The sequence below is a fragment of the Nycticebus coucang genome, chromosome X (assembly GCF_027406575.1).
Source record: "Nycticebus coucang isolate mNycCou1 chromosome X, mNycCou1.pri, whole genome shotgun sequence".
Lineage (NCBI taxonomy): Eukaryota > Metazoa > Chordata > Mammalia > Primates > Lorisidae > Nycticebus > Nycticebus coucang.
Genome location: NC_069804.1, coordinates 129698685 through 129725289, shown reverse-complemented (window position 1 = coordinate 129725289; position 26605 = coordinate 129698685). Strand labels below are relative to the sequence as shown.

Sequence of the window (26605 nt, the reverse complement as noted above, 5' to 3'; positions counted from 1 at the left end):
AATAACAGTGTATTGTATTCCCCGAAATTGCTAAGGGAGTAGAATTTGTGTTCTTACTGGAAAAATAAATATGTGAGGCAACGCATATGTTAAGTAGCTCAATTTAGCCATTTCACAGCGTATACATATTTCAAAATACCATGTTGTATACAATAAATACATAAAATTTTATTTGTCACTTAAAAGTGACAAGAAAGAATAAGAAATAAGTAGGCAATCAAAATGAAAAAATAAAAAGAAAGCAAAATGAAGAGAAAAGAAATGTGGGCTCCCTAAGAAGAGGGACTCTTGTGTTCTGTCATGGTCCTATTTAGATTCCCAGTGATTGCATATTCTTCTTAGTAAAGTATCTCAAGAATGGAAGAAAAAGTATCCAATGTACTCAGCCCTACTTTGAAACTAATTTATAGCTTTCATATGAAAGCTATACCCAGTTATAACCTAAGAATATGGGGAAAGGGAGGGGAGGGGAGAGGAGAGGAGAGGATGGGTGGAGGGAGGGTAATTGGTGGGACCACACCTATGGTGCATCTTACAAGGGTACATGTGAAACTTACTAAATGTAGAATATAAATGTCTTAACACAATAAGAAAATATCATGAAGGCTATGTTAACCAGTGTGATGAAAATATGTCAAATGGTATATAAAACCAGTGTATGATGAAAAAAAAAAAAAGATTCCCAGTGATTGGGCAAATGCCTGTGACTAAAAACCATTTGTGGATTGAATTTGTTGGCAGTGGACATTCATGAGGAGAGTGGGGCAGAAGAACATGAAAAGGCCGTTCTGAACACTCTTAGAAATAACTGGGGAGGCCTTCAGGGGTTTTTAGGCCCTCTGTTACACATGAGGGGATACAAGTGACTCAGTGACATATGAGTTATTAAAGCACATGTCATTTCATTTGTAATCAAGGTCAGGTATGGCCTGGGAAAAGAAAAGAAATGTGGGAAAACTTAAGACTTAACATTTTATAAAAGTTCTGGAAGGTTCTGGGTATTAGACAGCTAAGCGTCATATAAACGACAAGTGGTTCTTGGAAAGGTTCTGATTATAAAGAAGACCTTTGTGGTGGGTGAGGGTGGAGGAACAGAGGCTTATTCTGGCAGGTTCTTCCTGGGCTTAGTCGTTCCATTTGACCATTATGATGTTACTTTGGAATGAGAGAGAGGCGATAATAATTGGGTAGGGGGAAAAAAGAACAGATTTTTCTGTTCTCCACTGTGCCAAGTGGGAACATGTATTACTTGAGCTATTACTATTAAAGTGAATTCATTTGCAGCCATGTGCTGGCTAAACGTGGAGAAAAGCAAGTTATATACATCAACTACATAGAATGCTGCCTGACATGTAGTAGACACTCAGTAATGTATACTAAGCGGATAATATTCCCTTCTATATTTTCCCCCTCTATCTTTGATCACTGACCATGAGTTTCTTTTCTTTTTCTTTTTCTGTTTTTTTGAGACAGAGTCTCAAGCTATCGCCCTGGGTAGAGTGCCGTGGCAACATGGCTCACAGCAAGCTCAAACTCCCAGGCTTAAGCAATTCTCTTGCCTCAGCCTCCCAAGTAGCTGGAACTACAGGCACCCACCACAACGCCCAACCGTTTGTTGTTGTTGTTGCAGTTGTCATTGTTGTTTAGCTGACCCAGGCCGGGTTTGAACCTGCCAGCCTCAGTGTATGTGGCTGGTGCTCTACCCACTGAGCTACGGGCACCGCCAGACTATGAGTTTCTTAAAGGCAAGGTATACAGTTTTATCTTTGTTTCTTTGATGCCTAACATGCTTCCTGGCAACTAATAGATGTTCCCCAAAAAGGTTGTTCTTTTTTTTTTTTTTTTTGAGACAGAGTCTCACTCTGTCACCCCATGTACAGTACTGTGGCATCATAGCTTACAGCCACCTCAAACCTTTGGGCTCAAGTGATCCTCTTGCCTCAGCCTCCCAAGTAGCTGGGACTACAGGTGCCTGACACGATGCCCAGCTGGTTTTTCTATTTTAGTGTAGACCGAGTCTCACTCTTGCTCAGGCTGGTTTCGAACTCCTGAACTCAGGTGATCCACCTGTCTGGGCTTCCCAGAGTGCTAGGATTATAAATGTGAGCCACCACACCTGACCTAAAAAGGTTCTTCACTGAATGAATGAGACATGTTGATGATTAGGACACGGATTACTATATGTAAATTAATGTCCCCCAAATAATTGAAAGTAATTCTCTTCTCTCAAAATGGTTTTTTTTTTTTTTTTTTTTTTTTTGGGACTGTGTCCTGGTAGAAGTTTATTCACAGATGCTGAAATTTGAATTTCATGATTTTCATATTATGAAATATTATTTTTGCTTTTATTTTTTCCCATCATCTTAAAAACGTAAAAGCCATTCTTGGTTCACAGGCCCTATACTCTCAGGCAGGACAGCACCTGGCATCCGGGCCATTATCTGCCCACCCATCTCATAAGTGACCAAACCTGCATTTCTCTTAAAACCAAGACTTTACAGCAGGTTACTAATGAGAACATGTGCCCTTCCCAGAGGCCCCGCAGTGGAAATCAGGCCAAGGTTCCTCACATAGACAGCTGCCCGGCCCTTGCTCTGGACTCCAGCCATTCAAAATGGTTTGATCCCATCTGACATGAGCACTAATAATTTGCTTAGCTAACAGTTCTTTGATAAGAAATGCAGTGGGTAACTTTAGTCTACCCTAGGTCTGGGATTATCACAAAATGGAGTTAACTGAATCCAAATGAATGAGTTTTTTCTGTTTATTTTTCTTGACATGGCTTTTGACCTTCCTTTCCCATACATCAGAAGACAGGACAGAAAGTCCATTTCTTCATAAAATCTGGTGTATCATAGCGACTGGCATCAGTTGGCTCACATTTTCTAAGTAATCCTTCACTTCATTCTGGCTAGCGGCCATTATTATGAGGCCTACATAACTTGCTGCTCACCTAAATTAGTTTATTCATTTGTCTGCAAGTTGACTTTTACAAAGGCTCCACTCTTAGAGGTTTGGATCTTTATTCTTTCCATATCCGCTCTCACTCTTACAAGGCTAGATTTTGGTCTATTTCCCCGTTCCCTGATTTACTCACACAAGCTCTTTCTGCTCCTTAACCTCTTCTTTAAGTGGCACTTTTCTTCCTTTCCTTTGACACCCTAATATATTCTAAACATCTGAACTAATGAATTACGTTCTTGTTCGTATCTTTCCTTCTTTTCTTCCTCTATTTTCATCTCAGCCAGTTCTTCTTTGACCTACTGCAGCAAACGAGACATTGTCTTTGAATTTTTCATTCTGGAAGGTGTAACTCTATGCTCTTGACTGTGAACAAAAGAGGGCTTCTTCATGTAGGTAGTACTTAAAATTGCCCTAATCTTTCCCCACTGCAGGCACCAACTCTTTTCATTTCTATAACATGTCTTTCATTTGACTCATAATACTGCATACTTCTAGATGCTTGGCATAATGCTAGGCACTGGAGATAGCAGTGATCTTGGCTTTGGCAGCAAGCATTGGTTTTATTAATTTCATTTATGGAGGGCGGCGCCTGTGGCTCAGTCGGTAGGGCGCCGGCCCCATATACCGAGGGTGGCGGGTTCAAACCCAGCCCCGGCCAAACTGCAACCAAAAAATAGCCGGGCGTTGTGGCGGGCGCCTGTAGTCCCAGCTGCTCGGGAGGCTGAGTCAAGAGAATCGCTTAAGCCCAGGAGATGGAGGTTGCTGTGAGCCGTGTGATGCCACGGCACTCTACCGAGAGCCATAAAGTGAGACTCTGTCTCTACAAAAAAAAAAAAAAATTTTCATTTATGGATAGTCAACTCTTTCAGCCATAACATAGATATAGGCAACTTCAAAATTATTTTTACCTTTTTGATTGCAGATCTGCTTATCCTGATTAATCCCACATAAAAAATTAATTTGCACTTCTTGTATAACTTTCGAACACCCCACAGTGTGCTGGAGAACTGACTGGCTGGTTCATTCCAATGTGTCCATGAAATATCTGCAGGGGGCCACATAACACTTCACAATGTTTGCCCCATATTTCTTGCACACACATTTCTATTGCATCCTGGATTAGCTATCTTTGTAGGCATCTGGCAGGCAGGGGCTAGGCGTGTTTAACTTGGTTTGTAGGGAAACTAGCTCAGAGCCACATCACCCTATTGCATCTGAAATAAACATGTTCAAGAAGTTACCGATTCACTGGATTTAATGAAATTTATTTTCTCTGTGCTTTTAACAGTTTAACAATAACAGTTAAATGAAATTGTAGGGGTCTGGCTTGGCGCCTATAGCTCAAGCAGCTAAGGCCCCAGCCACATACACCAGAGCTGGCAGGTTTGAATCCAGCCCGGGCCCGCCAAACAACAATGATGGCTGCAACCAAAAAATAGCAGGGCCTTGTGGCGAGCTGCTGTAGTCCCAGCTACTTGGGAGACGGAGGCAAGAGAATCGCTTAAGCCCAGGAGTTGGAGGTTGCTGTGAGCTGTGATGCCGTAGCACTCTACCCAGGGTGACAGCTTGAGGCTCTGTCTCAAAAAATAAAAAGAAAAAGAAAGGAAGTGAAGGGGAGGGGAGGGGAGGGGAGGGAGAAAGAAAGAAAGAAAGAAATTGTAGGGGTCAAGGAGAGAGCTCCCCCTTGGACCTCTGAAGGTTCGCTGAAAAATCACTGACAAAATGCAGATTAGTACAAGAAAAGACATGTAAATTTATTTTACATGTATACATGGTAGCCTTCAGAATGAAGACCCAAAGATACAGGGAAAAGTTTCCATTTTTATGCTTACGTTCAATAGAATGTGGACAGCTGTGTAGAAATATGATTGCACAAAAAGGGTATGACTGAGTGAGGAAATCCAGAAGGGTCTTTATGCCTAGATTTTCTAGGCCTCTCTGATCATGCATTCCTTCCTTCTGGGTATGGGGCAGGCCCCTGTCTGGAATGGGGTTCTTATGACCTACAGTCAAACAAGGTAGGTCACATAATTTCTTTTTTTTTTTTAATTTTATTTATTTATTTATTTATTGTTGCAGTTTGGCCAGGTCTGGGTTTGAACCCACCACCTTCAGTATATGGGGCTGGCGCCCTTCTCACTGAGCCACAGGAGCTGCCCCACATAACTTCTTTATGGCCAGTTTTTACATAGGAAGGTGGAGGGAATGGTAGAAGATTTTTAGGTTTTATGGCTGACTTTGGGAAAAAGGGTTCTGGTCTCTGTGGGCCATCTTGGGGTAGAGGTTTTCTAGTTTCTGGGCTAGCCTTGAGGGAGAATGGGCCTGAGAGACAGAGCAGGAGAAGATCAGAGAAAAACTTGCTTCTGAGGCTTTCATTTGGGGGCATTGTGTTTTCTGAGCACTAACAAATGAAACTAAGCACAGGATGTCAATGTTCAGTCCCAGTTGTGAGGCAGCTTTATCCTCCATGTCTTCTGTCCTTACTGATTTTCATATTCTACACTCAGGTCAAGCTGTGCATCAGATCTTGTTTGTTGTGTCTTCCTCTGGGTTGCTTCCTTGGGGCCTGGCTCCCTTGCTGTGATGTAGTTAAAGCAGAGTAACTGATAAGCTCTGCTGTCAAGTTTGTTGAGAAGTTTGTAGATGGCTCAGCATAAGGTAGTATGAAACCACCTTGCCGGACAACTGAGTCCTCCTGCCTCCAGGCCCTTCTGTAACTTATTTGTCTTTATGATTTAGAAACTTTGAAGCTGTCCCTTCCCCAACTCAGGGGAATGCCTAGGGTTTTATGTTTTGTTTTGGCTCCATCTTTTTTGTGTGTTTTGGCACAGTTATTTGAAAAATTACTACCCCTTTCATTAGTTTTGCAAATCACCTACTGAGTAAATGGCCTAGTCTATTTCTCTATCTACACCAATGTAGACACTGTTTTGGGCTCTTAGTTTGCCCAAAATGAGCCAGGTAGAAAATCTCCTTACAGGAAAATATAGTTGACTTTTTTTCCGCATACAAACCCGTTTTCTAGCAGTGGCAGAAAGCATTCAACTTATCTTCAAGGGCTGGATTGTTTTTAGATGTCATCTTCAAAACAAGAGAATTCATTAAAAAATAACATAATAAACATAAAGCATCATTGTCAATCAAAATCCCCAGGCCAGAAAATATTTTTCTCAATTTAGTGTTTTAATCCAGGATATCCCAGAGCTTGGCTAAAGTAGTCGTGAGATTGCAACTCAACCCCACTGTCACCCCCAGCCCTTTAAATCAGAAAGCAGATTCAGGCAAGGCAGCAAAGAAAGATGCTTGGAGCAGGGGCTGGCCTCAACTCCTAACATGGTCAGATTGCAATTAACCAGAGGGTTATCATCTCTGTGAGGCATTTTAAATTTCTTTTTAATCAAAAGCTTTGTTTTTTGTTTTAAGCTTCCTGGAGTTGATGAATGTCTTGCTTTCATGTAGAAAGTAGACGTCTGCCTTTGAAAACATGATGCGGATTACTGAAAACACGGTGTGCATCTCTGAGAACCCTGGGAAGGTTGTTCAGCAGTGTGATTTGCAATTTTTCTCCTCCGAAACAATCCCTCTTTCACCTCCTCCACAAACACATGCAGTGGAGTCTACACTTTTACCTCTACAACTCATTCCTTTGATTCAAGCATTGTTGCTCACTCCAAAGGGGTCCTATAATAGGACAGCTACCTATGAGAAGCAGCAAATGAAATGGATGAGGCTGTCCCAGCAAGAAAGTCAATCTGATTACCTCTTTCCCAGATCCAGGAAGGAAAAGGGCAGTACTTTACCTCACTGGGCTTCTAGGTGCCTGGGAGAAGTCCCTGAAAGAACAAAATAGAATACAGGAAGAGAAAAAATACATTAAAACCAGTTTCATAATTTTTTCAAGAATAAGCCTGTCGTGTCCACGGATCATTGTCTTCAACTGTAGAGAGGACCCTGATGTCAGCTTGTGTGTGTGTGTGTGGGGGAGCTTTTTGAAAAAGTGGAATATAGCAAAATAGAAATATATTTATCCTTTGAGGCTGCTGTTTATGGAATTCTAGCTGGTTTAGATTTTACTAAAAATCAAAGAAGGAAAAGTAATGAACAATAATGTCTGTGGGTAGGGGCCAGACACCAGCATTTCACCATCAGCCCACTCCACTAGACAAAGCCAAAGAGAGCCTGGACTAGGGGTAAGTGTGATAAATTGTCAGTCTTCCACCCCCAATATGGCTCTGATCAAATATCTGATAATTTCAACTGGAATGTAGGGAAAACGGTGTTCTGTCTACTTCTCTCTAAGGACTAGAATGAGGGGATGTTTGCTTTAAATTGCAAAAAGCTGGGTTAAGAGTTCTTTCTGGCCTTACATGGGTGGTGAGAATTTAAAAAGGGCCATGATTAGTGAGAGAGTACACCCCTTGAGCCCCTCCATCTACCAATCCCATTTACAAAGACGCCCCACGTCTTTCAAAAGAGAGCCGGCAAATTACTATGGAAATCTGCCCCAATAGGCTGTGCTTTAGTAGGAGTCAGAGCCTTTGTTAGCAGGGGTTTGTGGGGGAAGGCACCATAGTGAACACAGTTAAGCCTCACTAATTCCCTGAATGAGGGAAAGGCCAATCTTGATTTGTAGGAAGCTTGAATTTGAAAATATGTTTAAAGAAATGCCATGTTATTATTTCGAAAAACCTGCAGTCAAACTGCTGGCTGGGGTCTATGCTGTGAGCTGCCTAGACTCTTAAGGCCGCCAACAAACAGATAAGGGCTGTAATTAGCATATTGGTCATTTGAATGCAAAGTGCACTTAGAATGGCGCTTAAGAACCGTGTGTTAGTACTCCCCTAGAAGGCTGTCACTTTTCTATGTTTATAGTATTAATTTGCCTAGCAACCTGTCCCCTTCCCTTTTTGGCAGTAAACTTTAGCTTGGCATGTTAGAATTCGTTAAAATTTTCCATGTTAGCAGCTGGAACGAGCAAGTAGTGTGTATGGGGGGGCAGGGAAGAGGAGATCGTAAATCCATTTTAAAAATCATCATGAACATCCAGAGGGGGCCCAAAATTATGCACATTTTAAGGGACATTATCTATGTATTACTTTTCAAAGGTGAATTGAAAATATCTGAAGGTACTGTTCCTGGTCCAGTGTCCGTAGACATGCCACCCACATCCATTTTACCGGCAATTCATGTACTTTGGGGGAAGAGCAATTTTACGCCCAGCAAGATCGCTTAAATTGCGTATACATTTTTTTGGCACTCCTGGTATTTCAAACTTCTCTTTAACTGACCTTTAAAATCCAACAGTTCATTCATATTTATTATTTACTGAGTAGAGAATGTGCTGTCTTGGGTGATTAAAAAGGCGGGAAGGGGCAAGCTGTTTTGAATTCCCCTCCCCCACAAGTGACCTTATCAAGTGAATACCGGAAAACATAGACTGGAAGGAGTTCCTGCATTAAGCTAAAGTAAGGATTGATTAGGAGGTGGAACAGGTGCTTAATTATATGGAGCAGCACACTGAGAACTGCATCTATGAAATATATCTTAGACGGTCAGCCAGTCTTGTGTGCACATATTAACTTTGTTTTTCAATTCACACTTAAAATCACTTACTTCGAAGTGTGACTGAATTATGTTTGGGAGGGAGAAAAAGGAGAGATTTTACCCAAGTATTCAATGTTTCCATCACTTTGCTATGAACATGGGAGAAAAAGTCTATGTTCATTTCCAGACTGAACAAACCACCTGGTAAGACAGGATGGGAATTGCAGACAAAGCTGAGGGAAGCCTCCTAGGGGACCACAGTTAAATGCCTTCCCCTAGAGTAAATTCCAGAATTCTACTTCCCGGCCCTCCTCCAACGCTCAGGGAGATCACATACTGAGAGAGATTGGGAGAGAATTCCCACAAACCGAAGGAGGAAAGGCAGCCTCTTAAGTAAAGTAGTCTCTAGTGCATTGTTGCCCAAATTTTGCTGCGTATTAGAATCCAGAGGAGTTGAGGAGCTGAGGAGATGTTTTAACATCTCAATGCCCAGATTCCTGCTGTGTGATTGAATCAGAATGTCTGTGGGTAGGAGCCGGACATCAGCATTTTACAAAGATCATTGGGTGATTCCCATGTGATGCAGAGTTGGGAACCACTGCCCTGATTCTTTCCTAATTTACATGAATTTTACATTTAATTTTCTCAGTTACCCTAAAAAGGAAGTCCTAGTAGATCCCTACTTCACAGATGAAGAAACTGAAGTTCAGAGGGACCAAATAAGTGAATCTGGGATTTGAATTCTAGCAGTTCAGTTACAGAGTCTGCAGACTGAACCTGGGTGGTAATGTCCTTCCTGGCTTTTGTCCTCGTATTCAGTACTATTCCACCACATTTAATATAGAACAATTTCATGTCAATGCAGTGAGAATGTATTAGACATCTGCTATGTAGATCACAGTTTTAGTCACACCGTGAGCTTCTAGATAGAATCAAGGAAATATGGCTAACTTCCCCTAACTAAGAGGGCTTTCCAGGTAACCCAGGCTTGGTTATCTTGTCATTTGTTATGTTAAAGTTTAATTAGCCAAATACTACCAGAGGCAAGATTGTAGTCTTGACAAAGTCAAATTTATTAGGCTGCTTAGCAATTGGGTATTCCCAGTAATAAATAGCAAAGCAAGTCTGTGACATCACTGGTAAGCACGCAGTAGTCACTCAAAGGAGGAGGAGGTTGTTCTTGTGCTTTACAACTGCTTTGTGACTGAGAGGTTAAGGACCAAAAATGAGAAATTATTCTGAGATGTGAAGGAAAGGAATCGGAGTCCAGGTTCTTTGTGGGCAACGCGGCCTTTATTCCACTTGGGTGCGAGAAAGCTGAGTTCAAGAAAGCACATGGGTTAAGGTGGACGGGAATTTAAAAAGTTCAGAGGGGTACGGATTGGCGCATTCATTTCTTCCTGGGCGGGACGTTCTATTGGGGCGGGTCCCTACCAGTGACCTTGGGAGAAGCAGTGTTTTCTGCTAACTTTGCAGCTGGCTTTATCTGTTCGTCCTCCCAGCCTGATTAATAGCAGGCCTGCTTTGTCTTAGTCCAAGCTGATTTTCACTCTTCAGTCCTTGGTAAGTTTTGATTCTTTCCAGTTTTGGCTCTTTTCTGAAGGGGATGAGAAAAAAATGTTGGCATTCGACAAACTATTAGTAGTTTTACTCTTTTTCAGATAAGTTGGTAAATAGTTAATGGAAGAGTACATATAAAAACCAGCAAAATCGGAATAAGGTCTGTATTTGAATTAGTAGTGTATACTGATGTCAATTTCCATGGTTTTGACAATGTGCTGTACCTGTGTATAATAAAATCAATACAACGTATCAAAATATTGGGGGAAACTTGGTAAAGGAAATTTTGTACCTTCTTGTGAGCCTTAAACTACTTCCAAATAAGAACGCTATAAAAGAAGTTGAATAGGAGAACCTGTTTCAGCTAGTTATCCTAGTAAGTAAGAATTAAAGTAAGAATTTTCTGAAGTATTCTGACTTTATGCTCTACCTTGAATGATTCATAATTGATCTCTTATGTGTGCTTGGATTTGAATTGGGGGTGCAGTAGTGATATTCAGTGAATTAATCAAATCCATTTATACCAGATTTCTGTGAAGTTATAAATGTGGGACCAGTTTGTTCACCAACAAGATGCCACTTGAGTAGAGTCTGGGATATGTGTTAAATATTCCCAAGGAGGGAAAAGAGGAAGAAAGTCGTGGTAGGCAGCGGGGAAGCACAGAGGTATGAAAGTCAAGGCATGTCACGGAAACAGAAAAAGTCTGATCAGGCCAACACTTGGGGCATAAGGGATGGGAGGCAGGAGAAGAACCTAGAAAAATGGGTTGGAGCTAAAGGGTGACAGTCTGGATATGATTCTTCTCTCTCTGAAATTAAGGATTTTTGACTTCCCTGTTTTTGCGAGAGAACCCAGACCTGGTTTGAATGCCGGCTGGGAAAAACGACGCGGAAAATACGAGAGTTTAAAACAAAGTCTGACTTTGCCTGGAGAAGGTGTACATTAACTCAGGCTGAGTAAACCGAGAAAATGCAGCCTCTCTCTGGCCTCTTCAGAGGCTTTTATTGATTTCTAACAAAGGTGCCTATGCAAAAGATAGGGTTGAAAGAATCCCAAGTTCCCAGGAAGACTGGATGGAGAGAGAGGCAGGGTAAGCGGCAGGGGGTTGGTAAACAGCCAATGGTGTATTTAAATAAAGGGGGAGGGAGAAGCTAGTTCTATTCAAGCGGGGAAGTAAACCAGGTTTCCAATCTAACTACAGACTCAGAGAGTTTAATCCTTCCCATCTGTTGACTTGTGATGGCATAGGCCTCGTCCAGTCTGTCTGGGTGCCTCTGGGTTCAGGGATTGTTCATCTGCAAATGTTCCCCTGGATACCGCAGGATTGAGGCAGGGCGCCCTGTTGAGAAATCAACTTATCTACCTCTCACACTTCCCTTGTAATTCTTACTACATTTCTCTTGAGTCACATTTCCTTGGGTAGGTATCTTTTCTCCCCAACTAGATAGATTCCAAGTTCCTGGAGAAGATGGTCCAAGTTCGGTTGATCTGTGTAGCCTCTGTAGCACATAGCTGTGTGCCTGGCACTTTGTAGGTACTTATTAGATCTAGCCGAGGAAGATACAGCTGATGTATCCTCTCATGAACATCTGGAGCCCCAAGATAATATAGCGTGAGGTGTGTACTCAAAAGGGAATGAAAGTACCAGGCACAAAAGCCCAGAATCCATCCCTTTCAAGCTTTTTGTATTGGGCTTTGGTGACTGGATTTGGCCATGCCCTGCCATCTTTCACACATGCCCCTCATTGCCCCTGGACTGCTCATGCTGGTGCCCTTTGAAGAGCAGTAATATGCCTTAATCAATTAGGCATTCACTCACACCTCCCCCTGTTTAGCTTTTGCAGAGATGCCTCACCCCTTCACTACCTATTTCTCAGGTCTCTGGATTCTAGCAAGAACATGGAGGGAGGGACCTGGAGGTGGTAGGTATGAAATTTAAGATTGTCCCAGGATTTGGCTGACATATATTATCTGAGAGGATCTCCACCATTTGCCTGTTTGTTGATGGGGGTTTTTTCCCCTTAGCTTGGTGAGAGAAATGTTCCATTGCTCACCCCTTCAGATAGGTCGGGTGTGGGGATGGGGGTACTTCTGTTCCTGACAACCTCATTATGTGGTTATCAGGAACAGACACTGCCCAGGTTGTCACGACAACCAGTAATGATTCAAAGCTTCCCTGAAAGGTCTGTATCTCCGGCAAATAATCAGCCTTTAGCTCTCAGCAGATGCTGAACTGAGCAGCCAATCACAGGTGAGCTGGGAAAACATGACATCATAGTCCAGCCAGTCCAAAAAAAAAAAGATTTGGTTTTCTATTTGCCTCCTTGGTTCTTTGTTCCTTAGATTTTGTCCTCCACTTTCTCCTTCTTTCACTCTCTCTCTCTCTCTCTCTTTTTTTCCACAGTAAAAGGAGGAGAGCAGTGAAACCAACTTTCCAATTTCAGTTTACTCTTTAGGTAAACTTAGGTTCCAGTAGTGCAGTGATTGGGAGTGTATGAGCATGGAATGTATAATGTGATCCACTTGGGAGGAAAATCAAACAGAGCATCAGCTCAATTAAATAATGTGGTTTGATATGTAGGGCCATAGTGGAAGCAGGGCTAATTAAAACCAATTCAGAGGAGAGAAACTTTCTAATTCTCATATAAGTTCACCCAGAGCCACCTGGTTTTAATTGTTTTCTGCTTTTCCTTTACTAACTCCCCAGTGAAAGGGAGGCGGGCAGAAGTTGTGGGCTTCAGAAAGCTTGTAGGTTCTACAGGGCAGGTCTCTAACAGGGGCTAATTATAGTGAAGGAAGGTTAGGAGAGACCCTCCTTTCCCAAGCTCCCACCATTTAGGGAGTGTATGTGAATGGGGACTCATCAAACCTATTTAAGGAGGTGTACAGCTCTGTTTCCATTAAATCCACTCGTGTTCCATTAGCCATTTGTATCCATACAGCAGTCCAGGGGATAGGGAGGGCAGGTTGACAGAGGAGAAAACTAGGTAGTCCCTAGGGGAATTTGAATCTTATTCACTCCAGGTTTCCTCTCCAGAGGTTGGAGTAGAATCTGGGTCTCCTAATTCCCTGGCCAGAACTTTGAGGATCCAAGAATGATTTCCTAGCCATGGGCTTCCCTTTTCCCCTAGCCTCTAGTATTGAAAGACCGAGGATTCCACTTCTTGGCATCTGTGAGGCTCCTTGCTTTTTGCCCAGCAGGCTACCAGCGATGCTGCCTGCTACAGGAGAGCTTGGGCCCCTGATGACTGGCCTGGGGAGGCAGGAAGGAAGGGGCCAGAAGGACTAGTCTGCAGTGATGGCAACAGGCTGCAGTGTAAGAGGAGTGGGCACTGTGCTCTTAGCTGATGCCTGTGCACCAGCTGCTGAATCAGGTTCTTTTGTATTCAGAGTGGGAAGAGGGGGAGGAATTTTCAAAAAGCGCAGCTGCTCTGGTAAAAGATGTGAAGAATGAGAGCCACAGAGACCCCGAGTCCATGACTGGGCGTAATTTTTGGCAGTGAGACTCAAGGCAGTGGGGAGAGAGGATCTGAGAAATCCATGTTGCTTCTGTGCAGTATAACTAGTGGGTTACACATCCCTGCCCTGCAGCCAGTGCCTGCCCAGATATGGCCCAGCTCGGCCTGAATATTGATTGCCACACCTGAATCAGTGTCCAAGCATTCAGACCTCTTTAGGCATAGCAGGGCTGCTTCGTTTGCCTGTTTGTTTTTGTCGTAACCTAAAGAAGGCTGTTTATTTCCACTCCCCCCCCTTTTTTGAGACAGTCTCACGTTGTCGCCCTCTGTAGAGTCCTTGACCTCACAGCTCACCGCAACCTCAAACTCTTAGGCTTAAGCGATTCTCTTGTCTCAGCCTCCCAAGTAGCTGGGACTACAGGTGTCCTTCACAACACCCAGCTTCTTTTTTTTTTGTTGTAGTTGTCATTGTTTGGCAGGCCTGGGCAGGGCTTGAACACCCCCCCACCCTGTGTATGTGGTCAGCGCCCTAGCCGCTGAGCCACAGGTGCCGAGCCTATTTTTCCCTTTTAAATGGGGTCTCTTACAAGTAAAATCAGGTATATGCTTACTGTAAAAACATGCAAACAATACCAAAGTATATACATATTTAAAAAAACAAACAGTTAATGGCGCCCATCATGCACACATGCCCACATGGCTTCTTCTCTTCTCTTTTATTCCCAGAGTTACCCTATTAGAAGTTTGCTCTTTTATTCCCAGAGTTATCCTATTAGAAGTTTGATGTGAGGCCGCGCGCAGTGGCTCACACCTGTAATCCCAGCACTCTGGGTGAGCTCACAGGTTCAAGACCAGCCATAGCTAGAGCGAGACCCCATTTGTATAAAAATAGCCAGGCTTTGTGACAGGCACCTGTAATCCCAGCTACATGGGAGGCTGAGGCAAGAAAATTGTTTGAGCCCAAGAGTCTGAGGTTGCTGTGAGCTATGATGCCATGGCACTCTATCAGGGGCGATGAAGCAAGACTCTGTCTCAAAAAAAAAAGAGGCTCAGCGCCTGTGGCTCAAGCAGCTAAGGCGCCAACCACATACACCTGAACTGGCGGGTTCGAATCCAGCCTGGGCCTGCCAAACAGCAATGACGGCTGCAACCAAAAAATTGCCGGGCATTGTGGCAGGTGCCTTGTAGTCCCAGCTACTTGGGAGGCAAGGGCAGGAGAATTGCTTGAGCCCAGGAATTTGAGGTTGCTGTGAGCTGTGACACCACAGCACTCTACCCAGGGCGACAGGTTGAGGCTCTGTCTCAAAAAAAAAAAAAAATAGAAATTTGATATGTATAATTCCAGCTTAAACACAAACATAAGCACAATTTTTAAACAAAAATAACCATAGTACACATGTTGTGCAATTTTTTCACACAAGAATGTATCAAGATGTGTTTCTGTTTTGGTATAGGAATCTATTTGATTCTTTTTGCTGATGGATAATATTCTAAAATATGTATATTTAACAGTTTATTTAACAGTTCTCTGGGGCAGGAGGAAACTTTGAAAGGTAATGGATATGTCTATGACCTTGATCAGGGGTCCTCAAACTATGGCCTGCGGGCCACATGAGGTGGTGTGATTGTATTTGTTCCCGTGTTGTTTTTTTACTTCAAAATAAGATATGTGCAGTGTGCACAGGAATTTGTTCATAGTTTTTTTTTTAAACTATAGTCCAGCCCTCCAATGGTCTGAGGGACAGTAAACTGGCCCCCTGTTTAAAAAGTTTGAGGACCCCTGATGGTGGCGATAGTTTCAAAGGTGTGTATACTTATCCCCAAATTCACGGAGCTTTGTATATGACAATCAAACCTTAACAGAGTGTCTTAAAAATTCCCTTATTGGGGGACATTTAGGCTATCCCTTATATAATATTCTTCATTCTTACATAAGATTCAGCATTGAATGTACTGGGACACATCTTGGCATGTTTTTATGACTATGTCCATAGGCAAATTCCTTGAACTGGAATTGCTGGATCAAGTGGTATATGTATTCTAAAATTTCATAAGTATTACCCTAGTCCTCCAAAAAGATGGTGCCATTTTATACACCTAACAGTGGTATATGAGAGTGAGCAATGTTCCCTTTATTCAGGATTTGACCGGAACACTTTGAAGATACTAATTTTCATTTAATTTGGTTGCTACAAGCCCAGACCCTCTCACCTCTCATGGTAAAGTAATCAAAGGGCTGGTTGGGTTGAAGGGACCCAAAGGGAAAATACAACTTGGATTGCTGTGTAGGGTGGTAGAAAACAGGAGCCAGTGGAAGACATTGTTTCTAGGACCATGTCTGTGAGGCACTGGACAGACAACTTCAAACCCCTGAGTCCTCATTCTCTTAATCTATGAAATCCAGATCATAATAATTGCTACAGCAAACTGTTGCAGGTTTCGTGAGGATCTTATGGAGAAATAAAAAAAAAGTGGTTTGTAAGGCTGAGCATGGTAGCTCATGCCTGTAATCCTAGCACTCTGGGAGCCCAAGGTAGGTGGACTGCGTGAACCCAAGAGTTCAAGACCAGCCTGAGCAAGAGCAAGATTCCCATCTCTAAAAATAGCAGACCATTGTGGCTGGCACCTGAAGTTCCAGCTATTAGGAAGGCGGAGGCAAGACCAAATGCAAGCATCTGAGGTGGCTGTGAGCTATAACACTGGCACTTTACCCAGGGCAACAGAATGAGACTGTGTCAACAAAACAAAACAAACAAAAGAACAACAACAGCAGCAAAAAGAAAACAAAATAGGTTTGTAACCTGAGAAGTAGGGTAGACATGCCAAGTAGGTATTATGGTAGTATTGTTATATCCTTAAATCAAAGAGCTCTCAAGCAAGAAAGAAGGGGATGGATGGTAGGAGTTGAGTGGGAAAAATTACACAGATGAAATTTTTAAGGCATTTCAGTTTAGAATTTCTTCCCTGAGAGATCCCATGCACTTCCCCTATATTCTTGGAGTGAAGACTGCTTTCTTGTGTCAAGAATAATATATCATTCTTTCATTGGAAGACCTGAGTCTTTTGTGCTAGACTTGGGTCCTAAGTCCAGCCCTTTTCGATGACATCACTATGCTTTAATTTGTCAAGCACCTAATAGGATTTTGGCCCTATGCTACTTTCTGTAATTACCAGTGAGAGAAGAAATACACACATGAAACGTTTAAATAACCATGTGTAGTGACTGTATAAATAGCTCCAAGTTATAGCTGAAGTGTACGGGAGGATTAGAGTAAAATCAAATACCTTTTAATTACAATTTAAATCAATAGCCTAGAAGACCCATGTTAAATCATTAGCCAGGAAAAATCCAGTTATATTTTTCTGTTTCTTAAAAAAAGGGTTCTTATTTAACCCAAATAAATGTGTTTTATAAATCAGAGATGCTAAGTTTGAGTAAATGACATTTATTTAGATCCGTGTTTTTTTTTTTTTCTTTAGGTTACTTTTACCATGTTGTAAAAAAAAATCAATGTGATATGGTTGCTTTTTTGTAACTCTGAAGTTAATTAAAAAGATATCTGTAAAATCATTGGAAGCAGAACCATCCTGATTTCAACCTATTAATCAAGGGTTTGAGAGGGAGGCTGTTGGGCTTTTGTTGCATTAGAAGACAAACACCATATCCAAAAAGCTATTTTTAAAATGCCTGATTTTTTTTTTTTAAGAACAATAATCTTGTGTAGTTTTTTAAAAGCAATTATGTATCTTAACAAAACCAGTAATACTATGTTTAAGTCTTAGCAGGCATACCTGCATCATACTAGAAAAAGCATGAGTTTTGGACTCAGATTTAGATACAAATCCAGCTCTGCCACTTTTTACAATGTTCATGTGATACTCATGCGTGCATAAATATATTTTTAATTAATGAAAATAAAATGCAGAGTGACCCTTAAAATAGTCTGGATTTTGTAGTTTACTTAGCCTTTGCCCCCCCCTCCATTTTGTTACAGATTAGATTGTTGTTTTTTTTTTGTTGTTGTTGTTTTTACAATTCCCTCTCATTACAGTTTAAAATGAATTCATTCAAAAGAGCCATCCCATTGTCCAACTGCCTGAGAAGTTACCTTTGGTGATTCTACAGATCTTTTGTGTGACTTTTCCTGAAAGGGCCTGGATATATACATTTGTTCACTCTTGGTCTTGAAACATACTTTCTTGGCATTATGGAGAAAGGATTGCTGCATGTTCTGTAGTGTTGAGAAAATTGAATAAAAATGTACTGGGAGGGTTCATGACCCATTTTGACAATTAAAGTATATGAAGATATATTTATCTTTATAAAAGTAAGTTTGAAAATAGAAAGGAAAAATCACCCATAATCCTACTACTTTAACCCAACTATATTTTGATGATTTCTTCTAATTGTTTTCTGTAGGCATATTTTACATCACTATAATTAAAATGTACTTATTATTTTGTATTATTTGCCATTATTTGGTGGCAGCTCACTGTCTCCTTGTTGGGCTTTATTGTGATTTACATAATCTAGCTAAATCCTAGGGAGTACGGATTGTGAATAGAAAGAGATGATTTTGGAGTTAGATTTGAAAAGGCTTTGTACACCTGCAAAAATTTGAACCATGGATGGACTCCAAAGACAGGAGAAGACATTCAAGGTTTTAGGGAAATTATGGACAGGGAGGACTTGTCCATTTTAATGGAGATTTACACACATATATATCCACACACATATACACATACACAGTTTGAAGTAGAATTTTTCTTTCTTGTATAATGCTTTATGATTTGAAACGTGTGGGCTTCTAGCTCAGAAAAGTAGTTTCCCGATCTAGATTGCCATCTCTTTTTATTTCACTGTCACCTCTGCCTCTGAGTTTTCCGTGTATCTACGACTCCCATCAGCACTCCCCTCAGCGTAACCTGCTTGCCTGACAGGTGGTGTCCCAAATCCAAACCATTGTCCCCCACCCCCGCCCCGTAAAAAACGTGCCGGTGTAGCTGCACAGATTTCCTCCCCTACAAATTCATCTGAAATTCTCAGTCTTCCTGAGGGCAGCAATTAAGAGAGATGTGTAACATCCCCCTTCCCTTCCATCCTGCCAGGTGCCCCTCTTTCCTGATAGCCCCACCTCTGTCTAGACAACCGAGACAGTGTAGAAGTTTCCATCTCCTTTCCCTTTGCCTCTCCATGTTCCCTCCCCTCCACTTTGTCCCCCCTCCCAGGCGCTTCCTGCCTGGAAACAAAAGATTGGTCCCCAGTAGCCCACTCAGGGCGATTTTAGTTTTATGCTCACCATCTGATTGGCCTAGGTACGGTGCAGAGCCCGGGTGACGTCATAGCAGAGAAGGGCTAGGGAGCGGTTGCCGAACCGGGGCTCTACCGCGGGCGGGCAGCTGTGCAGCGAACCGTCTGGGATCTCGCTCTGGGGGCTGCAGCTTTTCCCAGCCTGGAGCCTGTGCGCGGGGGCGGGAGAAGAGCCGAGGGAGCGGGCTGGGCCCGGGGCTGCGGCTGCGGCCGCGGGGCTGCGGCTCCCCAGCCCCGCCAGCCGGAGCGCTCCGAGGTAGAGGAAAGGTCTTGTCAGGGTGGCTGGACCAGTGGCAGGTAAATCCTGGGACTTACTGCCCCCACGCTAGCGCGGGGGTGGGGGTGGCGGCTGGGCGCTGCTTTGAGGCTGCTGGGCAGATGTTCTGCCTTTCCCGGGTGGCCCCCTCCCGCTCCCGTGGCGCCCTAGCTTCCAGTCTCCTACGTGGCTCCCCCGGAGCCCTGAGACCAAGCGCGTAGTTTGCATGATCCTGGCTCGTGAACGGACAAGTGGGTGTGTCAGGGCCGTTCCCGGAGGGCCTGGGCTCCTGGGCTTGCTCAAACCCTAGACTCCTCTTCTGGGGCCTGGGCCGCTTGAGGCAAAATTCGCTCTGAAAGCTACGTCAGCATGTAAGTCTTATACACCCCCCCACACGTCCCCAACCACAGTAGTGGTGACAGCAGTCCCCCAGAGAAGGGGAGGGGGTGTGGCCATGGTCTGTCCAAGTCCGCAGCTGAAGCCCCCAACCGGAGCAAACAGAAAAAGTGACGATTTTCTTTAAAAGGCGCTTTTCCCTCTTTCTTTTATTTTTCTTTGTACCCCTCCCCTTTTTTTGGTGGGGTGATAGTGAAGACAGGAGGACCCTTTTCTTCTCCCGTGGGGATTAGAATGATGCAATTACATTCCTAGCAAGCTTGGGTCCCTTGGTTGTCCCCTGCCTTTGTCTAGGGAGCAGGGTCATTGGGTTTACTTGCCTCACCTTCTTCCTGTGCCCCTAAGCTTGCAGGGGGCATTGCCCTGTTTGCGAACTGGCTTTAGCGAGATTACTGCCGCACTTTTGGGTGAACGGAACATTTTAGATTCTTGCTCTGGTAGGTTCACCTTCCCTAGGTGGTGGTTGAAGGGTGGGGTAGGGGGAATCAATGGGGGAAGGTGGTTCTGGCAAAGAGAAAGCCAGAGGTCCCACTTGTGTTTTTGGTCCCACCTTCCAGAGTCCAGTTCCAGATTCTGGACTTGAGGGTTCTGGGCTGTGTTCTATAGAAGCAAAGGAGAGAAGGGTGAGTGGCTTGGCATTGGGAAGCATGATGGGGGCGGTTGCAGTGCTATTGTTGAAAAATGGCTTTCAGCAGGGAAGCCTTTAGCCATGTTAGTCTTGCTCCCCCCGTGGTTTTGCAGACTCAAATCCAGGCCAGCTGTATGGCTGTCTGAGGTGTTGGAACAGAAGGAGGTCCATTCCTGTTGGTGACAACACTGTGGCCCTGTTCTGGGATGAGCGAGGTGTAAAGGTCAGTGTGGTTTCACTGGGCCATTTGTAACATTATATAATTGGGCAAGATTTGTGATTTGGTACTTAATGCCCCCCATCAGGGGCACCTTTGGGCAAAGATACTTAATATGGTAATAGATAATTAACAGGCAGGGGCTTGGAGAAGAGAGCCATTGTAAGGCTCTGTTCTGGTACAAATGTTATACCCCCCCATCTCCATGCAAGAAGCTAAATGGGAAGAAACTAAGGAGGTATGCCTGGTAAGATCCTACAGCTGAGAGTCCTGAAGCCAGAGAAACATTGGGATGTCAAGGAACAGACTCTGCAAGCCTCCGGACAGGCAAAGGGCCTTGGAAGAGAGACCTAATGTATAAGGAGGTTCGTGCGCAATAGAGGTATAAGCAAGAGGCCACAGTACCCTAGGGACATTCTGACCAGTTAGCCGTTCTCACAGGTTGCAGATTTTTGTAGTAGGAGGTGGACATTGTATATAGAGCACATAAGTTTTGCTGAGGTCTTGGGGGAGAGTGGGTAGTGGATGTGTCAGGTGAGGTGAATGAGGAATCACTGCAGGGATTGGGAGGTGCTGCCATCTGAGACTCTGCTGTTATCAAGTCACACTAAGGTACTATGAAGTCAAAGAGGGTGGTCAGGCAAAAATAATCATATCTAGAAATCAGGTGGAGTAGGTAGGAGCAGATGGAGTATGTAAGATAAGATGGACTGAGTAGCATCAGATGGACTAGGTAAGAGCAAAGCTATAGAGAGACCGAAGAAAAGCCATCAGCTTATCAGAAACTCAAAGGGCCTGGTTTCCCTGGTGAGATGGATAAGTTTTGGTGGTTGAGATACCTATGGCTCAGCCAAGAATTGGGGGCAGGGGGAATTTCTAGATATTTAGGGCATCAGTAGAATTTTCACCATGTAACTCACCTTCAGGAGCCAGTAACTTTGGCCAAGGGAATGAGAAGAAACTCAATGAGCAACAGCCTCAACAGCTGGTTCTTTACTCCTAGGTAAGGAGGGGGAACTGGGGTACAGGGCCCCAAAAGGAAATGGGGAAGCTAAGAATCTGGCCTAGACAGGTAGGTTGACTGCTTTTACACTGGTGGGCTAGAGACAGGTCTGGGACGCCTACTCAAAAAAAAAAAAAAAAAAAAAAGCCCTTGAGACCCTGTCTGCATGAGGGATGGTGTAAATCCTCTTCCTTGGAAGGTAAGTGCAGCTGTTTAGGCATCTGTGGCATAGCTTCAGCTGCAACCCCACCACCACCAGCCAGGGCCTAAGCAGTTCCCCCTGCAGGGACTGGGGTGGACTCTAGTGCCAACTCGGCACTACACAGCTTCGCCAGCAGGGGGCGAGAAAGGACCTGCAGCGGCGCCGAGGACCCGCGTCCTCCATTTCAGGTGTGAAGCCGAAGCCTTGATCAACTTAACAGCTATCCATTTAAAATCTAATTTAAGGGTACAGGAGAACCAAATGAATCTCTGAGTCTGGCAGTCTGTTTCCATTTCCTCCCAGAAATGCGTCGCTTCCTACCCCGCTCTGTGGTTTCGGACCACATTTGCATTTACACACGCGGTGATTATTTGCGTCACTAATACCACAGCCTAACCAGGAGTTTAATTGGAAATGTTAATCAATGCAATAGATCTGTGTCTGATTTGCGCATTCGGTCACTTATCTGCAAGTTGGGTACTCTGCTGCACCCAGGGGATGAAATGAGGGGCAGAACGATGCAGCTGGGTCTGGGGGTGGGAAACATAATGGGGAGGCAGATCTTGAAGACTAGAAAGAGATTCATAAATTACTGATGGAAAGAGGAAATCATCCTCAAGAAGTGGTGAGAGGACTGATCGCTGAGATAGAATAGGAGGGCCTGTGAATCTGCAGAGTGTGTGTGTGGGTGGGGTGGGGAGAGCTAGGGTTTTTCTGAGAAATGGAAGGCGTCTAGATTTGGAGGACAAAGTTTTTTAGGGGCTGGAGCAGCAGGAGCTGGAGTGGAGGGAACGCTGGGATTCGGAAGTCAGGCATTCTGGTCTGAGCATGTCTGCACCTGGGCCTCAGTTTCCTTGTCTTTGAAATTGGAATTTGACTGGATGTACTCTGTGATGGTAGTGACAGTGTAGGAAGTTGGTCCATTTATTCTTGGTAATAACGACAGGTCCACTGAAGTACACCTTCCCTCCCCGCAACTATTAATCCCTTTTTCTGGTATACCCCCCTGGTTTGGGTGAAAACAGTACAAAACAAATAACCCCACAACCACACACATTTTATCTCTTCCAGCAAATGTGGCTGTACTTTTATGTGAATGGAAAAAAGGAAGTCCGAGGCGAAAATCTACTAGGGAACTGGAAAAGCTCTAATGCGGGTCTGATAGGAAGACCCCCAGGGAAATTGTCGGACAGCAGATGTTCACTAGTGCCCCTTACTCCCTACCTCAGTCTCAAAACAGAAGAGCTTGGGGTGAAGGTGAATGAAAGGCCTGGCTAAGGGGAGTATATCCTTTCCCCTCTTGTCCTCCCCCCAATATCCCCCAGCCCTGGAGACTTTGTGAAATTCTGCACCCTAAGGAGATGGTATCTCTAACAATCAGCACAATTGCGCCCTCTAGTGACCCCAGTGGGGACACATTTAACAGCGCTCCCCATGTATCCCGTAGCCCAGCCTGGGTGCCAATGCCCTTGAGCAACTGTTATTCCCTGTGGAGAAGAGTTCTTGTCCATCCGGGCAGCCTGACAGAGAAATTCAGGGCAACTGCTGCTGCTTGCAAGTCCCTTTCTTCTCGCATATGGTTGGGGGTCTACAGAGGGAGCCATGCTCCCTGTCCCAGTGCCCTTTCCTTCTTTTGCCCTGAGAGAGGTTTCAAAACTCCTTTCCCAGAAATCTTCAGTGATGGGCAGGACGCTTGCAATGGGGTGGCTGTATGGTAGAGAGAGTAGTTGTGCGTTGCTTCGCCTCACCCTATCCCCATGGTGGCAGCCCTAGTCCCCGGACAGGGATTCTGGCAGGAACCTGGAATGCAGCAGGGTTATAGGGGGCGGTGAATGTTTAAGTATGTACCAGATGTGTGCACTGATTGCCACCTCATTCTACAACAGGAGGCCGAGCCCCAGGTGCACAGCAAGGCAGAATAGAGATTACAACACGATATAGGCACACAACACCCACGCGTGGGAGAGACACCCAACCGGGCATAGGCATATGACACAAATTAGATGTGTGGCACATGCGCACGACATGATAGAGATGCCATACACACAACACAGGACACATACACTAGCGTACTGGCAATATCTTGTATGCAACACGATATAAACTTGACACTGGCACACCCTCAACACGATACTCAGTACACACACAACATGGTACAGATATGACCCAGCATGCACACATATACACACATACAACATAGCCCAGAATACACATGTGCGCACACACAGGACACTGCCCCCCACAACACAGGCACATTCAACACAACGCTCCCCCAGGCAGGCAAGAGGAGCGTGGCTACGGGGTGGAGTGCTGTGTCCTGCCAGTTGCTTTTGCCTTGGTTCAAGCTGGGCAAGTGGTGGATTCAAAAGGCAGGCTGCCTTGCAGTTAGTAAGCTGTGCTACAGTTGGGGCGGCTGCGGGGAGGTGGAGATAGGCTCCTAATCTTGCTCAAAAGCATGGAAGTTCTTGGTTAGAACAGACTGGCGGGTCCCCTTCTCTTTCCACCTCCTCTAGCAGAGTTTCGCACTCTAATGAGCAGAGACTGCCTCTTTGACCAGCCCTCAGTCCCACGGACAGAGACAGGCTGGGGGGACTTCTTGAGGCCCTTCTTCCCCGTGCCCTCCCCTTCTCGGGAGCTTTGGCAGCCTTCCCTCCTCCCCCCACCCTCTTGCAGGGTGAGCTCATGCAGCGAGGGAGGGGGTGGGTACACCACTCAGTGGCGCAGTGGGTGGGATTTGGAAAGGCTGCTTGGAGTATGCGTGTGGGAAGCACAGAGGGAATGCCAGGGATGCTGGGGGACAGACTGCTCTGGAGTCTTGCCCAAGAGCAAGAGGCAGACCCACAGCATAGCATGGCCTTTTTATTTGAGAAAGGGGAATTGGAGATCATGAAGCTTTCCCTGGCTCCCTTAGCCTTCAGTTTTGCTAGCTCCATCCTTAGATACTCGTCTGTCTCTTTGGATAACGATCCATTCATTCTGGTATCCTCTAATGAAATGGGTGCTAGGCCTGGATCATGCTCTTTCAGGAATTAATATATAGTGGCTGCTTTTCTTTGAGCACAAATATAACTGAGGGAAGGGGAGTAGGAAGCTGAGTAGAAAAGATGGAAGAGCTTGATGTTCCAGGGAGGGAAGATCAGCTTCTCCCTTGAAAAGCTCAACTGGTTGTGGGAACAGGCAGAAAAAGGAGGGATTAAAGAGATCCTGTCTTCTTCATGGTTAGACAGGGAAACCTCTGTGGGGAGGATGGGGTAAATTATACACTCACCCTAAGAAGTATGGAAAACATGTCTGTCATGGATATAGGAGGGTAAAGGGAATTTCCAATTAAGAGGAGAGGCTGGCCGGTTGCTCATGCCTGTGATCCTAACACTCTGGGAGGCTGAGACGGGCGGATTGCTTGAGCTCACAAGTTCGAGACCAGCCTGAACAAAAGCAAGACCCCATCTCTACTAAAAATAGAAAAACTGAGGCAAGAAAATCACTTGAGCTCGAGTTGGAGGTTGGAGGTTGCTGTGAGCTACGACGCCACAGCACTCTACTCAGGGCAACAACTTGAGACTCTGTCTCAAAAAAAAAAAAAGGAGAGGCTGAGGCCCTCAGCAGCTGTGCTATATTAGCAAATTTGGGGACTGTAGAGAGCTCTTGCCTGGGAGATATACTTGTATTCCTCCTCCAGTGAATGAAGTTGGTTGGAAGGGGAATGAAAATGGAGGTGGAGACCTGGAGTCGAGGGGTGAAATGAACTGAATAGCAGCACCAGGTTGTCAGAAGTGCAAATATTCCCAGAGCCAACGTGCACTGGCCATCATCTCTCCATTTCTTGTTGTATATTAGACTCTAGCACTTCCTATAATTATGCCAATTTCTTCATAATAAAGCAAGCTCTGTGAATGTTTCCCATCTGTCTTATTTGATTTAGTTCTAACACTTGCCCAAGGCGACTAGGACAGGTCTTTTCCACTTGATAGCAAGTGGGCCCAGAGTGGTGAAGTGACAGTTCTCACCTTGTAACTCCCATCTCCTACTTCTGTGTCCTTTCTGGAATTCTATGTAGCAATGTTTTTTTATACTTCTTGCGTTTCTGATTCTCTAGATTTTCCTTTAAGGATTGTCTGAAATTCACTGTAGAGTGTGTGTGTGTGAAAGATTTGGAGGGTTGGATAGGGGAATAGTAGCAGGTGGGGAAAGAGGTTCCCTCTCCCCCACAATGCTTCTCTCAGCAGGTTTCCCCCGAGAAAGAGCAGCTGAGTCCTTGCATATTGTGGCAGCTGGTGTACCTAGCACTGAGTCCATCGGAGCTGAAGCCAGCTTGGCCCCTTCTCATGGGCAGTGCAACCCTGTGCTGAGGTCCTGCAGTGGTGGCAGTGTGAGGTGAGTAATAGATTCCAAGGCAGGGAGTCAGGGATCTCCAAATCCAGGTAAATGCTGCCTTTCCGCCAGCGCTCCTGACTTCAAAGACCTTGCTGCGGCCTCACCAGCTAGGCCTCAGGGCATGACCCCTACTTTCTGGGAGATTTTGCTTTGTGCAGCTGCCCTTGGTCTCTCAGTTCCCTCATCTCTAATATGGGAATGACAGCTTTGACCTACATTTTGGGATGAGGAGAATAAACAACATAACAATCACTGCCAAGTCTTTTGCAAATGTCAAGTACCATCTATGAACTTCAGTGTAACACAGACGTGCTTCCCATCCAGCTGACACTTCCTTTTCTCCTCCTTTCCTGATGTCTAAGTGGCATTTCAGCCACATGCTGCAAATTGGCCTATCAGTTCCTATGATGTCTACTGCCCTATAACCTTAATTTTACCTTCCCATTCAAAATGTACTCCTACCCAATCCATCCCTGCTTCTGGGCCTGGCAGAGTTAGCTTAAATGTTCCTGAACTTTCCCACCCAACCAAGGTGCACTTCTTCCCCCAGCTCTCCAGCAATGCTTGAGTTTGTAGCGTGCACTGTGGCCCTTGCTTCCCCGCTGCCTTAAATAATTCCCACATGGTTCCTGGAGTATTTGTCTTAGCAGGTAAACTAGACTGTAAGCTCTTCAAGGGTAGGGACTAGGTG

At 44.6% G+C, this 26605-nt stretch overlaps 1 protein-coding gene across 5 annotated transcripts in view; it reads left to right on the top strand.

The window, feature by feature from the left end:
- Window positions 1-26605, top strand: part of PAK3 (p21 (RAC1) activated kinase 3) — a 290487-nt gene that overhangs the window by 143343 nt on the left and 120539 nt on the right. The window contains exons 1-5 of one of the 5 annotated variants that reach the window (XM_053580208.1): window positions 18883-19135; window positions 19836-19927; window positions 20048-20113; window positions 20232-20341; window positions 25767-25914. The exons of 1 other annotated variant lie outside the window; for it this stretch is intronic. The gene's annotated coding sequence lies outside the window, so the exon portion shown is untranslated. Of the gene's footprint in view, window positions 1-18862; window positions 19136-19835; window positions 19928-20047; window positions 20114-20231; window positions 20342-25766; window positions 25915-26605 lie in introns of those variants that run through there. 3 more of the 5 variants (XM_053580203.1, XM_053580205.1, XM_053580207.1) reach the window with 3 other exon arrangements.